The sequence below is a fragment of the Urtica dioica genome, chromosome 3 (assembly GCF_054948205.1).
Source record: "Urtica dioica subsp. dioica isolate 48M chromosome 3, U.dioica_male_clone48M_v1_H2, whole genome shotgun sequence".
Lineage (NCBI taxonomy): Eukaryota > Viridiplantae > Streptophyta > Magnoliopsida > Rosales > Urticaceae > Urtica > Urtica dioica.
In genome coordinates, this window is record NC_142758.1 from 14,217,804 (window position 1) to 14,235,907 (window position 18,104).

An 18,104-nucleotide genomic window follows, 5' to 3' on the forward strand; every position below is an offset into this window, starting at 1 on the left:
AAAATCCCAAATCCCGAAACTAAAATCACAATAATCCAAAACTCATGCAATTTCTTCAAGTCACGTTAACCGAATCCAAGTTTAAATTCTCAAATCAAACAACTGTTGGAATTGATCTAGGGTTTAAGAAAAGGTTTAACGCTTCGTTAAGCGGCGGAATTTTAAAAATTTTCTTTTTCAAGTAAAACAGTTTTTACTAACCTAGACAAAGAGCAAGCACATGTAAATAAAACTAATATGAGCATAGAAGTTTACTAACCTTTTTAGACGCTTGAACGTTGAGAAGCTTTTGGAAAAAGGTTGCAACGTTCGTCTCCCTCGCAGCACGTCTCTCTTCCTTTCCTCGTTAACTCGAGCAACCACGAAAGTTTCTATCACTAAATCACTCGAGAAAAAAGGAATTAGTGAGTGGGCACTTTTAAACACTACGACTTAAGAACGAGTCTTGAAGTCGCAGAGCTAAACACTAGGTCAAATGAGGACCTAGGTGCCAAAACAATAAAACGAAATTGACTAGAGAGAGAGAGAGAGAGAAGTCGGCCACCACAAGGTCTAGAGAGAGAAGCTCTCAATCTCTAACTTATGTGGAATGAGAAAACAATGAGAATCAGAGCCCTATTTATAGGAGAAGGGTTAGCCTTAGAAAGAGAAGTTTCCTCTTTTTTTCAAGCATTCATGAGCAATCCCTTATTGCCCATTTTCTCCTATATACGCCCATGTCTCATTCCCTTAAGGGATTTGTTTCCTAATTTTTTCCTTCTCTAGGTTGGCCGAAATTTCCCTTTCCATGTAGGGGAAATTTGTTTCCTCTTTTTCTTTTGGCAAGTATCTTGATACATTTATGCACAAAATATTCTCTCTTTCTCTTGGGTATTTGGGTGCTCATTTCAACTATAGAAGGAGTTTCTAGAAGCATCTTCATTTGTTCATGACATCATGAAAAAGGCCCATTAAGAATTTACAATAAAATTCTTATGAAATGAAATTAATCCACAAGGCCCAATGATCAAGTCATGGCCGAGTGTTATTGAGTCATCAAATGACCTTGTCTCAAAAGACAAAAATACCCTTTTGACAATTTTCGTTCTTGTTTTGACTTAGCAATTCATATGTAGTGACTTCGAGACATAAGAGGTTAAATGGTTTGTTCTTATCTTGTCGCTAGAAGTGCACTGGTCAATTCAGTACCTTCGGAAGATACCTAGAAGAATTATAGAGTCTCCAACTCTCAATGCCTCATAACCAAACATCATAGATTCTTCTAACAATCATACTGAGGTCAATAGTCCTTTGACCCTTAGATTGCGAATATATCGTTTTAACCAAACTATGAAGAGTTTGTTCATGCAAATCTACATTTGTCTCTTCGTAAGTTGTTAAGTTTGTTTATGGACTAAAGACTAATGTTTTATCATAAAGCTTCAAACTGACAAGGACGAGTGAATGAACGTTTCAACTTTTTATTAATGAATAAGCAATTACAAGCAAGAGTCTTCATGACACTTTATTACATCAAATGTACAAAATAAAGATTACAACTCTTCTTGTGGGCACTATTGACAACAAACTCCCACTTGACTCAAAGAAGATGTGTGTAGTCCTTTATGCCTAATCCCTCTCGATGTTGGTCGAAGACCTTGTTCGCTAGGGCCTTTGTGAATGGATCTGCTAGGTTGTCCACCGTTGAGATCTTCTTCACTTCCACGTCTCCGCGCTGCACAATCTCTCGAATCAAATGGTATTTCCTCTCAATATGCTTAGAGCGCTTATGGCTTCGAGGTTCCTTTGAGTTAGCAACAGCCCCACTATTATCACAATAAAGGGTCATGGGCTCGTCGACGTTTGGAATAATTTCCAAATACTTGTTGTTGCACGAAAATGAACAACTATTTAAAACCTCGGGCGGTTCGATCCAAGGCCGGACCAAGTGATCGCACCCGGGCCAAGAGTGTGAACTCGATAGTCTCGAGCTAGGGTTTTCTCCGATCAACAAGCCTGTCGGGAGAGGTAGGGGGTGAGGAGGAGGAGTGACCGTGCCTTGGTTGTCGGCTGCCTACGTACCCGTGCGTGGGATCAGGTCAGAACGTAGTTCAAGCGTGTGTAACGCAGTATGAGGCGCGGAGCCTTGATGGAGAGGCGTGCTCGACGAAGGAGATGGGGCGCGAGGAGTCCTCGGCGGCGTCTCAGAACTTCGGAGATCGCGTACGCATCTAGCGTGTTAGACGCGCGAGGGGAACTCTAGTCGAGAACCCTAGGGGCGTGCTTGAGCACCGGAGAACGTTCGGTCAAAGGGAGCGACGTCCGGGAAGTCCCCGTGAGTGCTTCGGAACCTTTGAGAACGAGAGAGGGAGAAGAGAGTCTGCTTCAGGCCAAATATGGCATCCAGAGAAGCAGAGAAGAGTAAGAAATCGAGCGTGTCGATCAGAGATGAATAGAAATTATTGGATGAATTTCCCCTCAGTGGGAGGGGGTTTATACAGGTGTTTGGGAGCCTTAGAAGGTCCCTTTTTCGTCCATGTGGGACTAGGAACGCGCATGCCATCAAGTGGAGGCGCATGGCGCGTGCGGCGCACAACGCGCGGCGCAGGGGGCGCAGCGCGTGGGTCACCGGGCGCGGCGCGAGGGTCACCGGGCGCGGCGTAGGTCGCGCCGCGCATAGAGCGCGCGGCGCGCGCCTGCCTGGCGCGGCGCGCCGTCTGCTGCATGGCCGGCCGGCGTAGCGTGTTGTGTGCGTGATGAACGGCTCGTCTTGCCGGGCTCTTGCGGGCCTTCGAATATCATTCTTCCCACGTGAAATATGAAGATTCCCACTTGACGAGAGTGACTTGATTCGAGGAGCAAGTCTCAACTCGACGAGAGCGACAAGCGACTTAACTCGAGGAGCGACTCGAGAATGACTCGAGGCTCGACTCGAGGAACGATTCAAGGCTCGACTCGAGGGGCGAAGCTCGACTCGAGGAGATTGACTCAAGGCTCGACTCGAGGAGCGAAGCTCGACTCGAGGAGATTGACTCAAGGCTCGACTCGAGGAGCGAAGCTCGACTCGAGGAGTCAAGAGTTTAGGCGAGGGCTTGAGGGTCTGCCGCTCTTCAGGACCTCCGGCCTGACCATCGGCCCTTTGAGCGACGTGCCTTCTTGGCGTCTCGGGTTTTCCGAAAACGACCGACAACAATACTTACGGAATTTTCTAAGCCATACAGCCTCTTTGGATGCTTCACAAGCAGCCACGTATTCTGCTTCCATTGTGGAGTCAGCAATGCAGGATTGCTTAATACTCCTCCACACAACAGCTCCACCATTAAGGATGAACACAGATCCCAAAGTGGTTTTTAGGAATCCTTATCCGCTTAAAAATCGGAGTCGGTATATCCCGTCATAGTCAGGTCAGTACCTGAGTATGTAAGCATCAAGTTCCTAGTTCTTCGAAGATACTTAAGAACATGCTTAACAGCAATCCAGTGCTCGGGTCCAGGGTTGGATTGGAAACGGCTTACTACGCCAACGGCGAAACATATATCAGGTCTAGTGCAAAGCATAGCATACATGAGGCTTCCTACGGCAAAGGCGTAAGGAATTTTCCTCATGTCTTCAATCTCTTGTGCAGTCTTGGGAGACTGGTCCTTAGAGAGTGAGACTCAATGCCTAAAGGGTGTTTGGCCCTTCTTGGAGTCTTGCATCGAGAAGCGATCCATCACCTTATCAATATAAGATGCTTGAGAGAGCGACAGAGTCCGGTTTTTCCTATCTCGAAAGATTTGGATCTCCAGAATGTACGCGGCTTCTCCTAGATCTTTCATATCGAATTGCTTTGCCAGCCAGACCTTAACTTCAGATAACTTACCCACGTCATTACCAATGAGTAGTATATCATCGATGTTATCGGCCCGTCTCGGACCGACGAGGACAAAGGAGTCACTCCGACCCGCACGACCGGCGCGAGACCTCGGATGGCGAAACCTTGCCTCAGCCATTTGCCGGCCCAACCAGCCCTTGGTCGGCCCAAGGCCCAGCTAACCAATGGCCGGCCCAAGGGTCAGGCTCAGCCGGCCATGGCCGACCCAGGGATCAGCCGGCCAGGTAGGTTCACTCGGCCAATGCCCGAGTGAAACCTTCAGTCGGCCAGGCTGTTCAGTCGGCCAATGGCCGAGTGAAACCTTCAGCTGGCCAGGCTGTTCACTCGGCCAATGGCCGAGTGAAACCTTCAGTCGGCCAGGCTGTTCACTCGGCCAATGGCCGACCCAAAGTGTTCACTCGGCCAAGGGGTTCCCCAAACACCTCTTGGCCGCCTATAAATACAAGGGTCCCTCCCTTGACCCAGGTAATCCAATTTTGAGCCCCGAAACGCTGTCGAATTCATAACTCACTCGTTTCACTCATCTTTGGCCTCTAAACACTCAAACCCTCTACAATCTACCTCAACCCTACTAATGTTGAGCGTCGGAGAGGTAAACATAGGCAACCCCTCAGTTTCCCCTTTGTAGTTCACGTATTCTCTATTGCTTCTCAGGTATCGAGACAAGGTGATCACCAACCACAGCTAAGGGAAGACTCGGGGTACCGATTCCGACACGCTCGGACCGAAGCGAGATCACTTGCCCCGGCCTTGGGTCTAACCGCTTTCGGTTCCTAAATTGTTGTCCGAAAACGAGCGACAACATTTTGGCGCTAGAAGGAGGTGATCTCCCGAGCAACGCTCTCCCTTCCATTCCTCTCACTCACAACATCTACGACTCTCGAAAGATGAGTCACATTCCCGCTACCTCTGCAGGCACTCGAGCGATGAGCTCGAGGTACGGTCTCCGAAGCCTCGCGCACCGTCTTGAAGGGCAACCTCGTGATAACGAGAGCCAGCCCCAAGACCCGATGAACGACCCCGAGGCCGCGCTCCGAGAGGACACGTCTCGGAGGCTCGCGGAGCTGCTAGACCGTCCCGGCGTCTATGGCACGCTCATCGCCAACCTCCTCGGCTACGACGTCGAGGATAGGTCCGCCCGAGACGACTCTGACACCGACTATGTGGCGGAGTCAAGAACCGATGGGGCAACTCCTAGCCTAGCCCATTCACGGTCCGAGAGGACGAATGGCGCCTTGGTCGGGCCGTCGCACCCGACGCGACGGCAAGCGCGGTCACATTCCCGGGGATTCGCCCCCTCAGTTTCCTGAGGCGGCCAAACACGGCCCCTCACCGGGGAGAGGACGACCTTAGGGGACGATGGGGCCGATAGCTGAAGCGCTCACCGGACAATCCAGCCAAGGGCGACCTCGCCCCGCTAAGCGCCGAGCGTGGACCTTAGAGAGCGCCTGACGGCGCAGAGAAACTCCCGTGGGGAGGATCTCCGCCAAAGGCTCAACTCTCGAAGGGACGCGCTCCCCGCCACAACTCTTGGCCGACCTCAGGCCAATGCCGGGGACCAAGCGTCCAACGAGCGCCAACAGGCGACTCCCGCGGTCTCGACGGTCAGCCCTGCTAACGGGCTCGACATGGTGACGATTATTCAGAGCCTCTAGAATCAAATCATCGAGATGAGGGAATCGGGGAGGCAAAGGCCTTACGGAGGGATCGAGGAGTCATACTCTCCCTTCGCCGCTCAAATCATCGCGCAGCCTTGCGTGGGGAACTTCAAACTGCCGTCCATTCCCCCTTACGACGGCCGGACGGACCCAAACTTCCACATCCAACACTACGAGACGTGGATGACAATGCAAGGACAGTCGGACGCGACCCTCTGTCAAGCCTTCAGACTGACCCTTACCGGATCGGGATTTGAGTGGTTCCGAAGCTTGAGACCGGGAAGCATCCCGTCTTTCCGGGCCTTGCGAGAGGCTTTCCTTGCCCGTTTCGCCACACTCGTGGCGCAAAAGAAGTCGAAGACCTACCTCCTGTCTATCCGGCAAGGGAGGGATGAGACCTTGAGACAATATCTCGCACGCTTCACCGAGGAGTCTCATCAGGTCGAAGGGTTCGACGACAAGGACGCCATCACGGCAGTCACCGAGGGAGCTCGCACGAGTGACTTCCTCAAATCTATTGTTGGAAAGGTCCCACGGGACATGGCGGAGCTGATGTCGAGAGCCCGCACCTACATGGGAGTCGAGGAGTACTTCGACGACCGAGGCGGTCGAAGGTCGGGGGGGCTAAGCGGTCGCCGCCGCGGCGATCAAGACGAAGATCGTCCCGACCCTCGAAAGAGGAGGAACAAGGGAGGCCAGACCCCTAACGGTCACTCCCTCCCTGGGCCTAGACCCCCGCACGTCGATAGCCTCCTGAAGTTTTCGGCCTTTACCCCTCTGAACACTTGCGGATCCTAGCTTTGCACTGTGACGAGCTAGGGAGCCCCGCTCCGCTCACAAAGGATCCCACGAAGCGGGACCGAAGCAAGTTCTGCGAGTACCACCAAGACCATGGTCACTTGACGTCCGAGTGTTACCAGCTCAAGCGCTAGATCGAAGCCCTCATTCCGGATGGGAAACTGAAAGAGTACGTCCTTAGAACAATCGGGACGGCCGCGGCAAATGGAGGCCGCCCGCGGCAAGAGAGGAAAGGTCTGACGATGGTAACCGTTACGGACCAAGTGGCGAACCAAGGACCGGAGAGCTCACAACTGCACGTCGTGGGCTCGATCATGGGCGTCCCGGAGTTCGGAGACTCGAGCACGCAAAGGAAGAAGTACGTGCAAGAAGTCTCCCAAGGGAAGGTAGCGCACTACATCAACCTCACTTGCAAGGCTCCTCCCCCGGCCCCGTTCGAATCCATGTTCTTCACCGGCCAAGAGGCGGCACGAGTTCTCCACCCGCACAACGACGCAATAGTCGTCTCGGCCCCGGTCGCCAACAATCTCGTCCGAAGAATCCTGATTGATAACGGCAGCTCTGCCGACATCATCTTCAAATCAGCGTTGGACAGGATGAAGCTGACCGGGCTGAGACCGACCCCAATCTCGACCCCACTCTTCGGCTTCTCCGGGGAGAAGGTCATGACGGAGGGCACTATCGACCTCCCAGTCACCTTCGGGACACCGGGGGGGCTCGAGGTCACTTGCATCGTATCATTCCTAGTCGTGGACCAACCCTCGGCGTACAACATCATCATCGGCCGCCCGACTCTCAATCGGTTGAAGGCCATTACGTCCACCTACCACTTGATGATGAAGTTCCCGACTGACAAGGGAATTGCCATAATGTTGGGAGACCAATCGATGGCAAGGATGTGCTACATCCAAGGCGTGGACGGGAAAGGCAAGGGAAAGATGGTGAGCACCATCTTCCAACTCGAAGACAAGGTCGGGCCTCGACTACCCACAGAAGCCCACTCCCGTCTTCTTTATGCCTGATTGTTGTCATTTTATTTCCGGTTTTAAGACTATTTCAAATAAGGCCAATGGCCTGGGAATGTAATTTTTGACTATTTTGACGTGGTAATCGAATTACATTTCGCATCGAAACCTTTATCCTGTTGCATTATAATTTCTAGTCTCTACGAGTACGCAAGAAACTCGGGGGGCTAATGGGGATCAACACTATTCAATGAAACTGAAATTCACTCTAAAAAAAACAAAAGTAATAGCAGAGTCTCAAGGGGCCGATGGTCAGGTCGGAGGTCCCGAAGAGAAGTAGTCTACACACGACTCCTCGAGTTGAGTTCACTCCTCGAGTCAAGTACCGAATCCACAAGTCGACTAACTACTCCTCGTGCCGACTCTACATGACTCCTCGAGTTGAGTTTGCTCCTCAAGCTGGATCCCAAGTCCACGAGTCGACTAATAAGTCCTCGTGCAGATTCTAAACATGACCAACCCTCGAGTCGACCTCGCGCGTAGCTCCTCAGGTTGGGTCTATTCCGCGAGTCTCAACTTGTAAGTCCTCATGTCAGACATGCACAACTGCTTGACTCACCTAACGGCGTGCTCTCATGCAAGCAACACAAAAATCGTCCCCAACAACGTGTTTAAGTCGCCCCTAACGGCGCATCAAAATTCATTCCACGACGCTCTCGTGAGAAAGTTAATGGCCCAATTGAGTCCCGAAACGTGACGCGCACGCCATGGCATCACATTCACAAGGGCACAAGACTCGACCCAAGAGACTTAACCCGAAAACGAGACCAGTAGACTAAGGTGCCACACTCGGCGGGGGATCAAGTCTACACCTAACCCCACCTACCATATGACACGCACACCCAAGAGTGCCACGCTCATGAGGGGTATGATCACGCTCGCCGCCCAGCTCGTGCGCCGATAGGCAGCGAGTCACGAATGGGTTTCAAAGGCTTGCGTCCGGCGGACGTACCTGGTCTAGCCAGCGTCCACGGGAATCCTGGCCACACAAATTTGGCACCGTGCTTGCCGCCCAGCTCGTGCACCGATAGGCAGCGAGTCACAAATGTGTTTCAAACGCTTGCGTCCGCCGGACGTACCTGGTCTAGCCAGCGTCCACGGGAAACCTGGCCACACAAATGTGGCACCACGCTCGCCGCCCAGCTCGTGCGCCGATAGGCAGCGAGTCGCAAATGGGTTTCAAAGGCTTACGTCCGCCGGACGTACTTGGTCTAGCCAGCATCCACTGAAAACCTGGCCACACAAACGTGGCACCGCGCTCGCCGCCCAGCTCGTGCGCCGATAGGCAGCGAGTCACAAATGGGTTTCAAAGGCTTGCGTCCGCCGGACGTACCTGGTGTAGCCAGCGTCCACGGGAAACCTGTCCACACAAATGTGGCACCGCGCTCGCCACCCAGCTCGTGCGCCGATAGGCAGCGAGTCACAAATGGGTTTCAAAGGCTTGCGTCCGCCGGACGTACCTGGTCTAGCCAGCGTCCACGGGAAACCTGGCCACACAAATGTGGCACCGCGCTCGCCGCCCAGCTCGTGCGCCGATAGGCAGCGAGTCACAAATGGGTTTCAAAGGCTTGCGTCCGCCGGACGTACTTGGTCTAGCCAGCATGCACGGGAAACCTGGCCACAAAAATGTGGCACCAAGCTCGCCGCCCAGCTCGTGCGCCGATAGGCAGCGAGTCACAAATGTGTTTCAAAGGCTTGCGTCCGCCGAACGTACCTGGTCTAGTCAGCGTCCACGGAAAACCTGGCCACACAAATGTGGCACCGCGCTCGCCGCCCAGCTCGTGCGCCGATAGGCAGCGAGTCACATATGGGTTTCAAAGGCTTGCGTCCGCCGGACGTACCTGGTCTAGCCAGCGTCCACAAGTCACAAATGGGTTTCGAAGGCCAGTGCCCGCCAGACGTAACGTGTCTAGCCAGCGTCCACAGAAAACCCGGTCACCCAAGCGTGACACCGAGGCCCCCCGAAGCCCAAGCCGTGCAAATCGGTTACGCCCTCGTCGGCAAACCGAGGAAATAAGACGCTAACTGACAAAAACATCGAAAGCCGCCCCTCGTGACGCACAGAGGCCGTCCCTTGAGATCCATTAAAAGCCCTTTTGCGAGACGCTCGCGAACCCGAGAGCGTTCGTCCCACGTCCGCGCGTCAGCGTAAGTATTGAGTTTCCACTCGACCTACGCTCGACCGAAATATCGGGGGGCTAATGTTATCGGCCCGTCTCGGACCGACAAGGACAAAGGAGTCACTCCGACCCGCACGACCGGCGTGAGGCCTCGGATGGCGAAACCTTGCCTCATCCATTGGACAGCCCAAGGCTCAGCCGGCCATGGCCGGCTCAAGGCCCAGCCAATCCATGGCGGCCCAAGGCTCATCCGGCCAACGGCCGGCCCAAGGGTCAGGCTAGCCGACCATGGCGGATCCAGGGATCAGCCGGACAGGCAAGTTCACTCGGCCAATGGCCGAGTGAAACCTTCAGCCGGCCAGGCTGTTCACTCGGCGAATGGGCGAGTGAAACCTTCAGCCGGCCAGGCTATTCACTCGGCCAATGGCCGAGTGAAACTCTCAGCCGGCCAAACTGTTCACTCGGCCAATGGCCGAGTGAAATCCTCAGCCGGCCAGGCTGTTCACTCGGCCATTGGCCGAGTTAGCTCGATGTGTTCAGCCGGCCATTGGCCGGCCCAAGCTTTCAGCCGGCTAATGGCCGACCCAAAGTGTTCACTCGGCCAAGGGGTTCCCCAAACACCCCTTGGCCGCCTATAAATACAAGGGTCCCTCCCTTGAACCAGGTAATCCAATTTTGAGCCCCGAAACGTTGTTGAATTCATAACTCACTCGTTTCACTCATCCTTGGCCTCTAAACTCTCAAACCCTCTACAATCTATCTCAACCCTACTAATGTTGAGCGTCGGAGAGGTAAACAGAGGCAACCCCTCTGTTTCCCCTTTGTAGTTCACGTATTCAAAGCCGAAGCTCTTTACAGTTTCATCGAATCTAATATTCCATGACCTAGATGCTTGCTTTAATCCATAAATGGACTTAAGCAACTTACAAACCTTGGTCTCTTGACCATCTTCCACGAAACCGTCTGGTTGAGCCATGTAAATGCGCTCGTCAAGATTGCCATTCAGGAAGGCTGTCTTGACATCCATTTGCCAGATCTCATAGTCGAGAGCTGCAGCTATGGATAGGACTATGCGGATGGATTTAAGCATTGTGACTGGCGAGAAGGTTTCTTCATAGTCAATCCCTTCTTGTTGGGTATAACCCTTAGTCGTGCTTTGAACGTCTCGACGTTCCCATCCTTTTCTTCTTGTATATCCACTTACACCCTACGGGTTTAATCCCTTCCGGAAGGTCTACAAGTTTCCAGACTTTGTTGACATGCATTGAGTGCATTTCAACTTTCATGGCGTCAAGCCAAAGGTTTGATTCAGAACAAGCCATCGCTTGGCTATAGGAAACAGGATCATCCATGTCAGAGACGGCTACGAGAGAGTCTCCATAGGACATGTACCTGTCAGGCTTTTGAGTAGCCCTCCCACTACGTTGAAGTACTACTTGACGAGATTCTGAAGAGTTAGGTTGTGTTTCAGTTGGGGTAAGAACAGTTCTTATAGATGAGGTAGAAGCTTCCTCACCCAACTTTTCTTCAAGCACAATTTTGCTCATCTTTCATAAAGTCCTCCTCAAGGAAACGAGCATTCGTGCTAACGAAAGTTTTATCGTCCTCGGAACTATAGAAGATGAAACCCTTGGTTTCCTTTGGATTGTTACCGGTCGTTTTCAGGACACCAGAAATTCAAAAACGATTCAAGACCGGCGGGGCTTTGCCGGCCGGAAGCCCAACGGGCCCCGGAACCACCGGGCCCGAGTGCCCGAGTGCCCAACGGGCCCCGGAACAACAGTCCGGCACGGCCGGCGCGCTCGCACCCGCGCCACTAGCCCTGGGGCCCCCGGCCCAATGGGCCTCACCGCGCCCTAGCGCGCCTGGATCCCGCGCCCCGGTTGTCCCTGCCCGCGCGCGCTCCCGCGCCCCCGGCCTCCCGGCCCGCACGCGCCCTGGCACCCGGCCAAGCACCCTTGCTGCCTCGGCCGGGTGCTCCTGCTGCCCCGGTCGAGTGCCCCTGCAGCCTCGGCTGGGTGTCCCTGCTGCCTCGGCCGGGTGCCCCTGCTGCCCCGGCCGAGCGCCCCTGAAGCCTCGGTCGGGTGCCCATGCTGCCTCGGCCGGGTGCCCCTACTGCCCCGGCCGAGCATCCTTGCTGCCCCGGTCGACCAATCCCAGCACCTCGGCCGGGCACGCCTGTTGCCGGGGACGCCGAGCTTGGCCAAGTCCCGCGCCCGACGCACCCCGCGCCCATCCAGGCGACACGTCCCGCGCACCCTGCGCCGATTGGCAGCGAGTCACAAATGGGTTTCAAAGGCTTGCGTCCGGCAGACGTACCTGGTCTAGCCAGCGTCCACGGGAAACCTGGCCACACAAATTTGGCACCGCGGTCGCCGCCCAGCTCGTGCGCCGATAGGCAGCGAGTCATAAATGGGTTTCAAAGGCTTGCATCCACCGGACGTACCTGGTCTAGCCAGCGTCCACGGAAAACCTGGCCACACAAATGTGGCACCTCGCTCGCCGCCCAGCTCGTGCGCCGATTGGCAGCGAGTCACAAATGGGTTTCAAAGGTTTGCATCCGCCGGACGTACCTGGTCTAGCCAGCGTCCACGGGAAACCTGGCCACACAAATGTGGCACCGCGCTCGCCGCGCAGCTCGTGCACCGATAGGCAGCGAGTCACAAATGGGTTTCAAAGGCTTGCGTCCGCCGGACGTACCTGGTCTAGCCAGCGTCCACGGGAAACCTGGCCACACAAATGTGGCACCACGCTCGCCGCCCAGCTCGTGCGCCGATAGGCAGCGAGTCACAAATGGGTTTCAAAGGCTTGCGTCCGCCGGACGTACCTGGTCTAGCCAGCGTCCACGGAAAACCTGGCCACGCAAATGTGGCAACGTGCTCGCCGCCCAGCTCGTGCGCCGATAGGTAGCGAGTCACAAATGGGTTTCAAAGGCTTGCGTCCGCCGGACGTACCTGGTCTAGCCAGCGTCCACGAGTCACAAATGGGTTTCGAAGGCCTGCGCCCGCCAGACGTAATGTGTCTAGCCAGCGTCCACGGAAAACCCGGTCACCCAAGCCTGACACCGAGGCCCCAAGAGGCCCAAGCCATGCAAATCGGTTACGCCCTCGTCGACAAACCGAGGAAATAAGACGCTCACCGACAAAACCGTGCGAGTCGACTACGATAGTCTGTCGAGAACGTAAGACACGTAAAATGAAAAACATCGAAAGCCGCCCCTCGTGACGCACAGAGGCCGTCCCTTGTGATGCATTAAAAGCCCTTTTGCGGAACGCTCGCGAACCCGAGAGCGTTCGTCCCACGTCCGCTCGTCAGCGTAAGTATTGAGTTTCCAATCGACCTACGCTCGACCGAAATCTCGGGGGGCTAATGTTATCGGCCCGTCTCGGACCGACGACGACAAAGGAGTCACTCCGACCCGCACGACCGGTGCGAGGCCTCGGATGGCAAAACCTTGCCTCAGCCATTGGCCGGCCCAACCAGCCCATGGCCGGCCCAAGGCTCAGCCGGCCATGGTGGGCCCAAGGCCCAGCCAACCCATGGCGGCCCAAGGCTCAGCCGGCCAACGGCCGGCCCAAGGCTCAGCCGACCATGGCCGACCCAGGGATCAGCCGGCCAGGCAGGTTCACTCGGCCAATTGCCGAGTGAAACCTTCAGCCGGCCAGGCTGTTCACTCGGCCAATGGGCGAGTGAAACCTTCAGCCGGCCAGACTGTTCACTCGGCCAATGGGCGAGTGAAACCTTCAGCCGGCCAGGATGTTCACTCGGCCAATGGCCGAGTGAAACTCTCAGCCGGCCATGCCGTTCACTCGGCCAATGGCCGAGTGAAATCCTCAGCCGGCCAGGCTGTTCCCTCGGCCATTGGCCGAGTCAGCTCTATGTGTTCAGCCGGCCATTGGCCGACCCAATCTTTCAGCCGGCCAATGGCCGACCCAAAGTGTTCACTCGGCCAAGGGGTTCCCCAAACACCCCTTAGCCGCCTATAAATACAAGGGTCCCTCCCTTGACCCATGTAATCCAGTTTTGAGCCCCGAAACGCTGTCGAATTCATAACTCACTCGTTTCACTCATCTTTGGCCTCTAAACACTCAAACCCTCTACAATCTATCTCAACCCTACTAATGTTGAGCGTCGGAGAGGTAAACAGAGGCAATCCCTCTGTTTCCCCTTTGTAGTTCACGTATTCTCTATTGCTTCTCAGGTATCGAGACGAGGTGAACACCAACCACAGCTAATGGAAGACTCGGGATACCGAGTCTGACACGCTCGAACCGAAGCGAGATCACTTGGTCCGGCCTTGGGTCTAACCACTTTCGGTTCCTAAATCGTTGTCCGAAAACGTGCGTCAACAATTGACATATAGTACCAGAAACACAACTTTGCCTTCGTGTATTAACTTGTAAACACAAGGCTCATCTATTGACTGTTCAAAGCCGAAGCTCTTTACAGTTTCATCAAATCTAATATTCCATGACCTAGATGCTTGCTTTAATCCATAAATGGACTTAAGCAACTCACAAACCTTGGTCTCTTGACCTTCTTCCACGAAACCGTCTGGTTGAGCCATGTAAATGCGCTCGTCAAGATTGCCATTCAGGAAGGCTGTCTTGACATCCATTTGCCAGATCTCATAGTCAAGAGCTGCAGCTATGGATAGGACTATGCGGATGGATTTAAGCATTGCAACTGGCGAGAAGGTTTCTTCATAGTCAATCCCTTCTTGTTGGGTATAACCCTTCACCACAAGTCGTGCTTTGAACGTCTCGACGTTCCCATCAGGACCCCTTTTCATCTTGTATATCCACTTACACCCTACGGGTTTAATCCCTTCAGGAAGGTCTACAAGTTTCCAGACTTTGTTGACATGCATCGAGTGCATTTCAACTTTCATGGCGTCTAGCCAAAGGTTTGATTCAGAACAAGCCATCGCTTGGCTATAGGAAACAGGATCATCCATGTCAGAGACGGCTACGAGAGAGTCTCCATAAGACATGTACCTGTCAGGCTTTTGAGTAGCCCTCCCACTACGTCGAAGTACTACTGTACGAGATTCTGAAGAGTTAGGTTGTGTTTCAGTTGGGGTAAGAACAGTTCTTACAGATGAGGTAGAAGCTTCCTCACCCAACTTTTCTTCAAGCACAATTTTGCTTCTAGGTTTTGCATCTTTCATAAAGTCCTCCTCGAGGAAACGAGCATTCGTGCTAACGAAAGTCTTATCGTCCTCGGGACTATAGAAAGTAAAACCTTTGGTTTCCTTTGGATATCCCATAAACAGGCACAATTCTGACCTACTAGTCAACTTGCTAGTCTTTTGCCTCAGCACGTGTGCAGGGCAACCCCAAATTCGGATGCGGCCAAGATTCACTTTACGGCCAGTCCATCGTTCATAAGGAGTACCAGGAACCGTTTTAGATGGAACTTGGTTCAGAATGTAAGCGGCTGTTTCGAGGGCATATCCCCAAAAGGAAAGCGGGAGTGATGAGTAACTCATCATTGATCTAACCATCTCCATAAGAGTTCGGTTTCTTCTCTCTGACACTCCGTTTGGTTGAGGGGTGCCAGGTGCGGTAAGCTGAGAAGCGATACCTTCTTCTTTTAAGAAAGTCATCGAACTCTCCAGACATATACTCACCACCTCGATCAGAACGAAGGGTTTTGATCACTTTGCCAGTTTGCTTTTCCACTAAAGCCCTAAAGACCTTAAATACGTTAAAGGTCTCGGATTTGTGTTTAAGCAAATAGACAAACCCATATCTTGAGTAATCATCAGTGAAGGTAACGAAGTATTCGTATCCTCCACGTGCCTGTTGGTTGAGCGGACCACATACATCAGAATGTATTAGTTCCAGCAACTCAGTGGCTCTTCGACCCTTATCGGAGAAAGGTCGCTTAGTCATTTTTCCTTCTATGCAGGATTCACAAGTAGGTAGTGAACCTATTGCAGAGGCTTGGAGATGACCGTCCCTCACAAGTCTCTTAATCCTATCCAGACTGATATGACCAAGTCTCAAGTGCCAGAGGTATGTTGATTTTGTTAGATCGGAGGATTCAGAAAGTTTGATCCTCTTTGGCTCCCTAATTAGATCATTATCTATTTCGGTGTCTAAAAGAGAAGGTTTAGTGGGATAGATGTAGAAAAGAGCATTCTTCATACATGCATCAGTGACAAAAGAATTATCAGGAAACGAAATACGAATTCCATTCTTAATGAACTTTAAACAATAATCTTGCTCACGAAGACGAGCAACGGATATTAAGTTCTTCCCAAAGGTAGGAACAAAATAAACATTATTCAAGTTTAAAGTGCGGTCTTCAAAAGACAGCGTCACGGATCCCACAGCCTTCGCGGACACCATGCTCCCATCACCCCATTTAAAACAGAACTCGCCTTCCTCTAAGCCTTTGGTTTTCTTGAAACCATTCAAGGACCAACAAATATGGTTAGTAGCAGCGGAGTCAAGCATCCACGTTGATACATTATCAGCTACTAAGCATGCTTCGGTAACTAGTACAATACTATGTTCCTTTGCTTTGAGATAGGCGGGACAATTCTTTTTATCGGCCTTGTAAGGTCTCTTCACAGTTCCAGAGGCGGAGGCTTTTTGCTCAGTAGCATGTGCCTCTCCTTGGTTCCTCTTTCTCTTAGTGAGACCTACAGCAGTGTGAGGTTCCTCCATAAGCTTGGTAACAGTGTACTCTAGCTTGTTAATGGAGTAGTTCATCTTGGAGGTATCAAGAGATGGGGGAGAGTTTCTAAGATCATATCTATGATATTCTTCCCATCAATCTCAGATCCTAGGATTTCCATTTTATTTAGAAAACTAATGATCAATATCATGAAGTCTCCAACAGGAGTCCTAGCCTGCATATGACAGTTCATAAACTGTCGGACTGCTTGTAGCCTTGTTTGACGCCTTTGCCCTCCAAACATCTCAAGGAGATTGTAGAGCATGTCGGCGGCAGTCTCTATGTCACGATGTTGCTCTTTCAGCATATTGTTCATAGATGCCAAGATATAGCACCTCACAATCTCATCGGATCGAAGCCAGGCCGCTAAGGCGTCATTGTCCCCTTGAGTTGAATCATCATTCGTCAGAGGAGGACACGGGGTGGTGAGTACCCATTTGTGCTTGTTAACGGTAGGTATTATGTCGAGGTTACGTTTCGAATCTACATAGTTTTCGTTTTCGAGTTTGATCGAGGAAAGAAAGATAGAGAGATGGTTGAGAGACATATTGCCTATATAAGTTGAAACAAGTTTATGATTAGATTTTGGTTTAGGATTTAAGTTTTATTAAGACTTTTATAAAATCCAAAGGTGTTATAAACCAAACGATAATTTACTCCCTCAAGAGAAGGCCGCAAAAAATCTCCTTTTATAAGTAAATGACACATCATTAATGCTAAGCCAAGATGTCAATACATCTATTTTGACTAGCCACCTTGTAAATTGGTTTGATCACTCACATCCTTTCGCAGAGCCTCAAGGGAGGATTACTAGGGATTGAGCCTAAGTGTGTAACCAACCACTTAGTCCAAAAGATCAGCTTTGAAAAACAATCCCCCAAGGGGAGGCCTTGTCATCATTGCATCACTCTCGGACGTAGCTCATTGAGCAATGATCGAGGCAATAACGCCTTGGAGTACTCACATTTAAGTGAGGGTCGCAAGAGCGGCTCTTAGTCCCACGTTATTGCATCTTTCATTAGTGTTGGGGATCGTGGGTTACAAACAACGAGTATAACCCTCCCACTTAGTTTTTGGAGTTGGTTCATCGACTCTTATAATTTCGGAAACAGATTTCCTAGTTAGAGAGCGACAGAGCGGACAACTAGAAGAGAATCCTAGATCAACATGTTCAGAGCAGTATTAGTGCATAAAGGCACAAGGTACATACTCGATCTTTTCCTATTTTCTATTTCGGGAAAGTGCGTGAGGGAAGTGTGAACTTCAACTCACTCGAACACTTGAAAGTTTGAGATTACACATCTTTTTATTTTTCGGCTTGTCTGCAAGGAGACCTCCCACTCAAATTTTCAAGAGCATATAGATTTTGAACATATGTGATATAGATATAGTTTTGAAAACATTTTGAAAATTTATTTGATTTGGATGACAAAATATTTTCAAGTTTGAAAGTGAAAACGGTTTTTCAAAATTCAAACTAGTTTTGTAAAAATTCAATTTCAATTAAACTTTCAAAAATCAAAACATTATAATCTTACACATCATGTTTATAATCATATGAAAAACATTTTTCTCAAGAAAATTTTCTCATTAGAGTTCTATAACTCATAGTAGTGGGGTTTGAAAATCCGGATTTCTAAAAAAAACTGGAGTTTCAGACAGCCGCGCACCTCGGAGTAAAATCGCCATATCTGGTGGCTCCGATGTCCTTTTGAGCCGAAACCGGTGGCATTGGACAGAGGACAGACAGAGATTTAATTTGATTCAAGAATAATTAAATTTCGATTTCTGAGCAGAGAGTTATGCCACTTTTAATGCGGGTATACTCCAGCTCGAAGAAAAAGAAATAAATTAAAGCTTGGTCATTTTTAGGTGCGAAAAAGAATCGAGTGTAACGGAATATTTGGAGACGTTGTTTAAAGCTTTTATTTGTGTTTTATTAGCAGGGTAATAACATAGAATA